This window comes from Myotis davidii, unplaced genomic scaffold, assembly GCF_000327345.1.
Source record: "Myotis davidii unplaced genomic scaffold, ASM32734v1 scaffold176, whole genome shotgun sequence".
Taxonomy (NCBI): Eukaryota; Metazoa; Chordata; class Mammalia; order Chiroptera; family Vespertilionidae; genus Myotis; species Myotis davidii.
In genome coordinates, this window is record NW_006287911.1 from 393,141 (window position 1) to 401,951 (window position 8,811).

At 33.4% G+C, this 8,811-nt stretch overlaps 1 protein-coding gene across 1 annotated transcript in view; it reads left to right on the forward strand.

Annotated features, from left to right (window-relative positions):
* RALGAPA1 (Ral GTPase activating protein catalytic alpha subunit 1) overlaps window positions 1–8,811 on the forward strand; it is a gene marked incomplete at its 5' end in the record, with an annotated part of 288,956 nt that overhangs the window by 259,041 nt on the left and 21,104 nt on the right. The window lies entirely within an intron of this gene.

Consider the following 8,811-nt stretch of genomic DNA (forward strand, 5'->3'; position numbering starts at 1 on the left):
GAATGACAAGAGGTGGGTACCCACAGGAGAGCAATGGTGGGGTGGGGTCAGCTGTGGGAGTCTAGGCACTGTTGAGGTCCTCAATTTTATTTCTGAACTTGAGCACTATCTACATCTTTAGGAGCTCGCAGTATCTTTAGAGTGTCATTTGTTCTACATGCTTTCTAAATGAAAGTCTTAAACTTCATGGACAAATTGGTTATTTGTTAAATATATTAAGATCTATGGTTATGGCCATTCGTGCTTCAAAAGAAAAGAAGGCAATTTTTAAAATAAAATGTCTCACCAACTAAGTCAGGGGTGGGGAACATCTGGCCCACATAACGCCCAAGAAACATTTGGTCTGGCCCTGCCAAGGCATTAGGGGTGAATTAATTAAATGTTTGACCAAATATAGCAGGCTAATTTTTAAGTTGATAATTTTTTATGGCCTTTGGCAGAAAAAAGGTTCCCCACTCCTGAACTAAGTGATCCAGGTTTTTGTGGCCTCTGAAATACTTATAGCCCTTGTGCCTTTGATATTAATCATTGCAGTAGGACCTAAGAGCAGACATTCTCATTTACCTAACAATCTGCTTTGTAATGGGAGCATTTAACTTTTCTGTGTCAAAGACATGGGCATTGCTATTGAAGAATTTCTTGCTGAAAACTTTTTATTAAACATCCCCCTGGCCTGGATTTTGCTGCCAAACCTTTATAGTCTGTGTATGTACACAGAGCATTATTTAAACAGGGGCCCTGGATATGTGCAAAACTTCTGTTGTGACTCTAATATATTCTTTATTACATCAATTTTAATTTGTTCGGCTATTCTTTTTGAGGAATGGCAATATATACTTATTGATGATGTTGCTGGCATTTTAGAGGCTTCCTTACAATCACTGTAGTAATATTTTATTACATACCTTCAAAGATGTGAGTTTGGGTCTAACCAGTCTGTCTGTGTCTTTTCAAAAAGATGCAAAAGTGACAAATATAAATTTATCTGGCATGTAATACATTTTTAATAATAATGAAGGAAATGTATTCTGTGGAAATGAAACCAGTATGTCTGAAAATAGCATTTGTTTCTTAATATTCTCTAGTGATGATCTCTTTGAAAGTTTTGCTAATGTGGACTAGTAATAATTATTTTTCTTCTGTTTAAACTATGGGAACTCACAAAAAGGACTTTAGTACATGATCAACTGCTATTTCTATTATCATTGTATAAATTCTGGAAATAGTTTAAATTTTTATTCTCTACCAAGAATTCAGTGCACTTATGGCAAATTTAAGTATTTTTTAAATATATTTTATTGATTTTTTTACAGAGAGGAAGGGAGAGGGATAGAGAGTTAGAAATATTGATGAGAGAGAAACATCAATCAGCTGCCTCCTGCATACCCCCTACTGGGAATGTGCCCACAACCAAGGTACATGCCCTTGACTGGAATTGAACCTGGGACCCTTCAGTCCACTGAGCCAAACCAGTTAGGGTAAATTTAAGTATTTTTTAAAGATTTTATTTCTTCAACCAAAAAAAAATGGTCATCAAGCAATTTTCAATCTTTCATTTATTCACCAATATTTATATGTGAGGCACTGTGAGAGAAAAGCAAGGGATACAACCAGTAGCTTACCGTCCGGTTTAAGAGAGAGGAAGACATCTGTGAGTGGGTGGATGGATGGATGGATGGATGGATGGATGAATCAATGATTGAAGTGCACTCTGAAGGACCCAACAATAGTGATATTGCAAAGTAGGATGGTAAAGATATTAAAGTATAAGAGGATAGTGGGGAGGAGAAATTAGGAATGCTTTACTGAGGAAGCATGTTCTGCTAATTACCTCAAAGCTATATAGGATTTTGCCATTCAGACAGGGCCAGAGAAGAGCTTTTCAATGATAGGAAATGGACATGAAGGGATAAAAGTGTGATATGGTCAAGAAATTCAAGGAGTTCCACAACAAAGGGAAGAATAGTAGCAAATGAAATCCAAGAAGTAAGTCAAAACCAGATAATGTAGTCAAGCAGAAAGAAAACCAACATAAACTTGGTTTTTCTAATACTACTTCCAATAATATTAACAACCAATGTGTACTGTGACAGTTCCTTCCACTTTTATATAATTTTTACCTGTTGAGTAGCAGAACACAGACTTGAATGTATTTTCTTTTTCTAGTAAATTCTTTCCAAATAAATAGATTAGTATTTAAATAAAGTCTCTGTTTTTATAGTAATTAGTTGTACAGTAATTGCCAGGCTAATAATAGTGTTATTTCTTAATGAGACTAAAAAGGTCTCTAAATGTTTGGTAATATTTACACATATTTGCCAATTTAAAAAGACAGTTTGAGATTTTCATTATTAAGTTTCGTGATAGACTCTTCATTCCTGCATAACAATCCTTCTTTTTACTTTTTCATGTAAAGTACTTTTATACATTATTGTGCTTTTATGCACTATTATAATTTTACACATTATGGAGAAATGAAGTATTTTTATCTTATTCTGATAGTACATTGGCTTCACAACAAAAATTTCAAAGGAAAAGAAAGCACTATCACCATTTTTTCTCTTTTGTCAAATCCAGTGTGACAGTATTGTTCACATTTGCCAATCTAGACAATTGGGTCATATCATAAAGCACGAGAAAGAAGATAGAGAACTCTATCAGGTGATGGGCAAACTGTTCCCTAAAAACAACAAAATTTGAAATTTCTCTACTTCTGACTTTAGCAACTTCTCACCTATGCTAGAACGGAGATTTTTTTTTCTCCTTTAAACCCTTAAGTTGATATTATGATGAGGGTGCATTTGGCATGCTCACATTATTATTCACCACACCTACCACTTGATGTGCAACTTTTATTCTAGTCATTATTTACATATAAAAGCAGCAGTAGATTGAGATGCTGTTTGGGGATTTCAGAGCAAAAAATGAAGAATTGTGAAGCTGAAATTAGTCTAACTTTGTTTGACATAGGAATTGCAGTGTTTTTAATCCATATCCATTCTTTTCTTTTTAATAAACATAAGGGCTTTTGCTATTGAATTTTTAATAACTCAATAATGGAATTAAAATTAAGCTACGGGTCACAAATCTCCCCATTTTCTTCTGCTTTTTTTCTCAAACACTAGAATACAGCCTATTTAAATCTTAACTTTTGCTTGCCAAACCACTGTTACCGTCCATCTGTTCTTACCAATTGTAAGGAAGGTTTGGTTTTTAGTGAAGCTTTGCATTTCACATAAGGTATGTGAAGTGAAATTTCACAAGGGACATGATGGATCCTGATTCTTAGTGATAAACCTTTGGGGCCATCAGGGTTGGCATATGGTTCAGTATGATATGAAGGCTTGGGTTCCCTGGCTTCACTTCTTTGGCGTGAAGCTGATAAAACCTGGCTCTTGAGTATTATTTCACTGGACACCAATCATGGGCAGCAGGAACTGCCCATTTAACTCTCTGTGGGAAGGAAGCCCAGAGAGCATTCACAATGGTACCATTGTCAAGTTGCAAACTGCTCTGAACAGCTTGACAGCACTAGGGAGGAGGGGAAGGGGTTGCTTTACTAATTGCTGTTTAGAAAAGAGAAGGAACAAAAATAGCTGTTGCAGAACTGATGTTTCTACATTTACTTCCTCTCTTGATAGGAGTGTTGACTTTTATTTAGCACATACCTACTATCAAGAAAAAAATACATTTAAGCAACCACTTCTAGTAATTCCCTGTTAACGTGTCATTATCAGTATTTTCAACCCACCAGATTATAGCAGAGCAAAACTCAATTTTGCATTATGCTACTGTGTTTAAATGAAGAAAGCAATGTATTTTTAATCTTTATAAAAATTCAAAATAAGGGAAAATGGGTTAAAACCACCTCAATTCATATATCAGGTGTGGTTAAAATGAATTTGGTTTAATTTTCTTTATACTGTGCTCTTTAGAATTCCCAAATATCACCTGAATATACAAGCTATATTAATATAGAAATGTAAATTAATATTATGGGTAACAATTGCAAGTGCTAAAATAATGCACTAAAGATAAACTAGTCAGCAAATCTTAAGGTTAAATACTGGATTTTTCATATAAGTGAGTAACATTTATTTTAGTCATCATGGTTATCTCTTTCTTATTTAATTTTATTTCAGATATCTTTCAAAATGTGAGGGTTGTTTCCTTTTTCTGAAGCACTGTATGCCATGATATTTCTATAAACACTACTCTTGGCCTATCCATTTTTTTCTGGTCAGTCTAATCATGTAGTTAGTGATTCTGATTCAAAGAAACAGGACCTACAATATTTTTAAAATATTAAAGCTTATTTTAGCCCCCAGGATCCTGAACCTTACTATATTTTTCCATAAGCAATTCTTTTTTTCAAGTGAACATTAGTTGACTAAATTATATTGCATTGTTGTAATTTATAAAATACGTTCTTTCAAAGGATTAGAGGAAGATATTTTAAGAAAACTTCTTTAATCTATGAAAATTTTTAAATGATAATTCCCTTGCTAAGTTGAGGGAAAATAAGATGCACATTTTGTAAATCTGTAGCAGTCTATAAAATTTACTAGTATTCCATCTCCTCATGTCCTCTTAAATGATTTTAGTAAATGGGCTCCAGTGCAATATTTCAAAAACAGTAATTCATTGAATGCCCATTCTTCCTTTTACTGCAGAATAGATTATATTTAAGTCAAGATTAATGGGTAGATTTTGATGTTAAAGTCCAGTCTCTAAGCCTATCATTCCCTGGAGGCATATAGTGCATTAGTTTAAGCCAATATACTGTTTATCATAGATTCTATGGCACGGTCTTAAATGACAGTTTGCTGTACTTTGTAACTACTTACCATAATAATAAATCACTTTTTTTGTACTCCTGGTAATTTTAACATTTAAACAAAACCTTAATTAAGTTAGTGCACATTTAGGTAGAGATAACACTTAAGTAATTGTACACTGTAAAATTTCACTTTATTTAGTTACTTTTTTCCCTTTTTTTACAATCTTCTAGCCGATCCTAAGTTTAGTATTTAGTTCAAACACACATATGCATTTCCTCAACATTAATGTACTGACATATTTGTTCCCAAAAGGAAGAACACAAAGGTGATTGTTTCTCATCTCCCCCTCCATGTTTTGTAAACTCTTACTCTAATACTGGTGATTCTGAAACAGTTCTCTGTTGACTATGAAAGTGCCATTATTACTTAATGATAGTATTTTCAAGTAGACCTTATCAAGAATGAGAGTCCATAATTTTAATTTCCTTAAATATGAAATCTAGATAACTTGCTTTTCTTTTAGATGTTTTGCTTCTTACAAATATCATGAAAGTAAAATAGGTACACATATTAAAAGATCATGTTAGTGCTTTTTAGAAACCAGTGGCTATTGGGTTCAGGAAGGATTTTTCGTAACCTTCTGGTAGGTTTAAATTTTTAATCCTATTTATTTAAGATTGATATTTTTAAATGTGTTTGCATGAACTTTGGTAGAATTGGGCTTTTATAAACTTTTTACTTAATGTTTTCATTTAGTAATTGACTGATTTATGAGCAATTATATATGGTTCAAATTTTATTCAACTCCAGCTTTCAATAATAGGTCTATCCTCACACTGCCTTAGCACCTGTTATGGATTTTGAGTCATCTGGCAGCCCATGGGACTTAGATAAAGAAGTACCAGGTGTCCTGCCTGTCTCCTAATTGAGACGCAGTGAAAACAATATAGACTTGGCAGTAGGGTTAAAAGGATGGATTAAAGCCCAGCTTTGTCTATTCTGACAAATCACAGCTTTTCCTTCATGGCGTGCATAGTATCAGCTACCAAAGAACTTCATTAATATGAGGCATCATAAAAATTATACACAATAATTTGGGATAACTTGTTGCAGACTTTCAGAAGAATTTCTATTAACATAGTACAAATAAACATTATTTATACCAAGATTCATGCTACTTATTTAAAGGCCTTTTATTTTTACTGCATGTGAACTAGACAGCATGTTTCTTGAAGAAATTAGCTATAGTAGGAAAGAAATGGAGTATTAATTTATTAAGGGTAGCACTACAGTTTATTTTCATCTTACAAATGAGTAGTGCACATTAGTCCATGAGATACTTAATTGCCCTGGGTATTTCAGGAAAATTGGCCACTTTACTACTGATAATAGCAGTCAGGAAATCCTTGAGATGTACTTGCAAAATATTTCTACCCATATTCTATATCTCAATAAAATTCTTATTTTTCCAAGACCCTGTGTAATGATACTGCCTCAGGATGTTTGAAGATATTTCAAGGCCTCTTAGAACTAAAAAGCCAAATGTAGATTGATTCTTTTCTCACTTTTCTCTAAAGTACATCAGGGGCTTTTAATATGCTATATATGATATTTTAGTATATAAACATTTTCCAAAAACTATGAATCTTATAATTTAAGCTAATATTCACTGTGTTGGCCATTCTTGAGCTAACTAAAATACCTCTTATATATTTTTTCTTTATATAAAATTCAGGTCATTGAGATTGGATGTAGAAAGAGCATTGGACCATTGAATGACCAGGGTTCTAGTCCCAACTTTACCAGTTAGCAGCTTTCTTTTTCCAAGCAAAGCTCTGGCTATATTCTCCATCGAGGCAAGGCTTATTGCTAAACAAACATTTTGCTAAGTTTCCTGAAAGTAATGTTAAGGGATCATTATTGTATCCTTCCTTTAGTTCAAACTGTCCTAAAATATTCACAATAAATGATGCCTGGATACAAACCTTCTCAAGATGGCCTTTTGAAAAACCTAAATATTTAACTTTCTAAGTATTATTTTTCAAAGATATTATTACCTCTGTTCTTATGGTATCTAGAGGAGTTTTGGAGATCTGTTTAAAATTTTTTTGAATTTACCCTCCATTTGATTTTTTCTATGGGCATTTTTATAAAATTGTTTTCCTTTTTTCTATAGATGGCCATTTAAATGAATGGAAATAGTTTAACTAAACTTGTTGCCTCAGACCATTATATAATTTATAAAAAACTTTAAAAATTTTTTAATTAAAAAATTGTTACAACCATTGTGGCAAAATGTTTATTTCAGTCCTAATTGTAATGAGTTATAATTACATTCAGCATTTATAGATTTTTTTTTTCTTTAGGCAATTATTACACGTTTTGAGAAGTTACCAGTTTTCTCTTAATATCAGATCTTACCTGTGTGCCTTTTTCACTTTTTTAATATACATTATACTTTATTCAGTTTTGTTCTTCCAAAGGTGGTCAGCAAGATCAAAGGTATGAGGGAACCAAACTCTTTCTCACAAGTAAGATTTAAACTCTGTAAACCAATCATAGGAAAGTCCCATATATATTTGCCCCAAAAGGGGTTTGCCCCTGGAGAGCAAAATTGGCATTAGAGGAAGGAGGCTGTCTGGATACCAATCTCCTAACCAATTTTATTCATTCTATAATTTATAAACAGTCATTGAGTACCACTGGGCCCTGTGTTAAGTGCTAGAGATACATGTAAAGAAAGGAGGACATGGCCTCTGTTCCGGTGACACTAGTGTCCCCACTAGTTTATTAGAAGAACAAGCATGAGGAAAGAGGCACGTTTGGTGTTTAACAACTGACTCTCGAGAGCAGGGAGAGGCCCCAGTTTATGGCATTCATCAAGTTCTGTGAGGTAAAGACTCCCACCATTGCCAATTTCAAGCTACCAGCCATCTTAATTTGTGAATGTTGTTAGTAGTACTCCAAAAAATAAATTTAAGTCAGTAGGCAAAACTCTCCCTCTTCCAATAATTACTATTAATGGAATCTTCATACAAAGAAGGGAGATGAAATTCTAAGTGGTAAAACTACAAAGAAGCCACAGAAATATGAGTGTAGGGAGTGCTTACTGAATTAGGAATTTCAGAATGGGTCTTAAATCCCTGAGGCTCCGATACTAAGCACAGATCTAAACACTTCATACTTTGCCTTTACTTGAAAAGGAGTCAATAGTTTTTTTCTTTTTTAGCAAAGAAAACATTAAACCTCAATTTAAGAGGAAATTAGTTAAGCGATGATATGTCTTTGAAGTCTCCTTACAATTACATTTATTTTTCATAATGCCCTTTTGAGAAAAATTATATTTTCATTCTTCATGTGTACAACATATATACGTGCATATATATGTACACATATACATATACAAATTTCCATTTCTTTGAGACAAATTACTTTTTATCTTTAAGTTTCTATTTAAATTGCAGTTTACATACAATATATTAGTTTGAGGCATACAGTATAGTGATTAGGCACTACATTCCTTACCCCAATATGTCTAGTCCCTGAATGACACCATACCAGCTATTACAATATTACTGACAGTGTTCCCTGTGCTGTTCGTTACATCCCTGTGACTGTTTTTATAACTAAAAGTTTGTACAACTTAATCCCTTCCCCTTTTTTACTCATCCCCCAAACCATCGCCCATTTGGCAATCATCAGTTTGTTCTCTGTATCTAGAAGTTTCTCTTTTGTTTGTTTATTTTGTTTTTAAGATTCCACATATATGTGAAATCATATGGTATTTGTCTTTCTCTGTCTGACAATACCTTCTAGGTCCATTCATGTTTGGCAAGATTTCATTCTTTTTTAAATATATTTTTATTGATTTCAGAGATGAAGGGAGAGGGAGAGAATTAAGAACATCAGTGATGAAAGAATCATTTATCGGCTGCCTCTTGCATGTCCCCTACTGGGGATAGAGCCTGCAACACAGTATGTGCCCTGAGAAGAGTTGAACCATGACCTCCTGGTTCATAGGTTAACATTC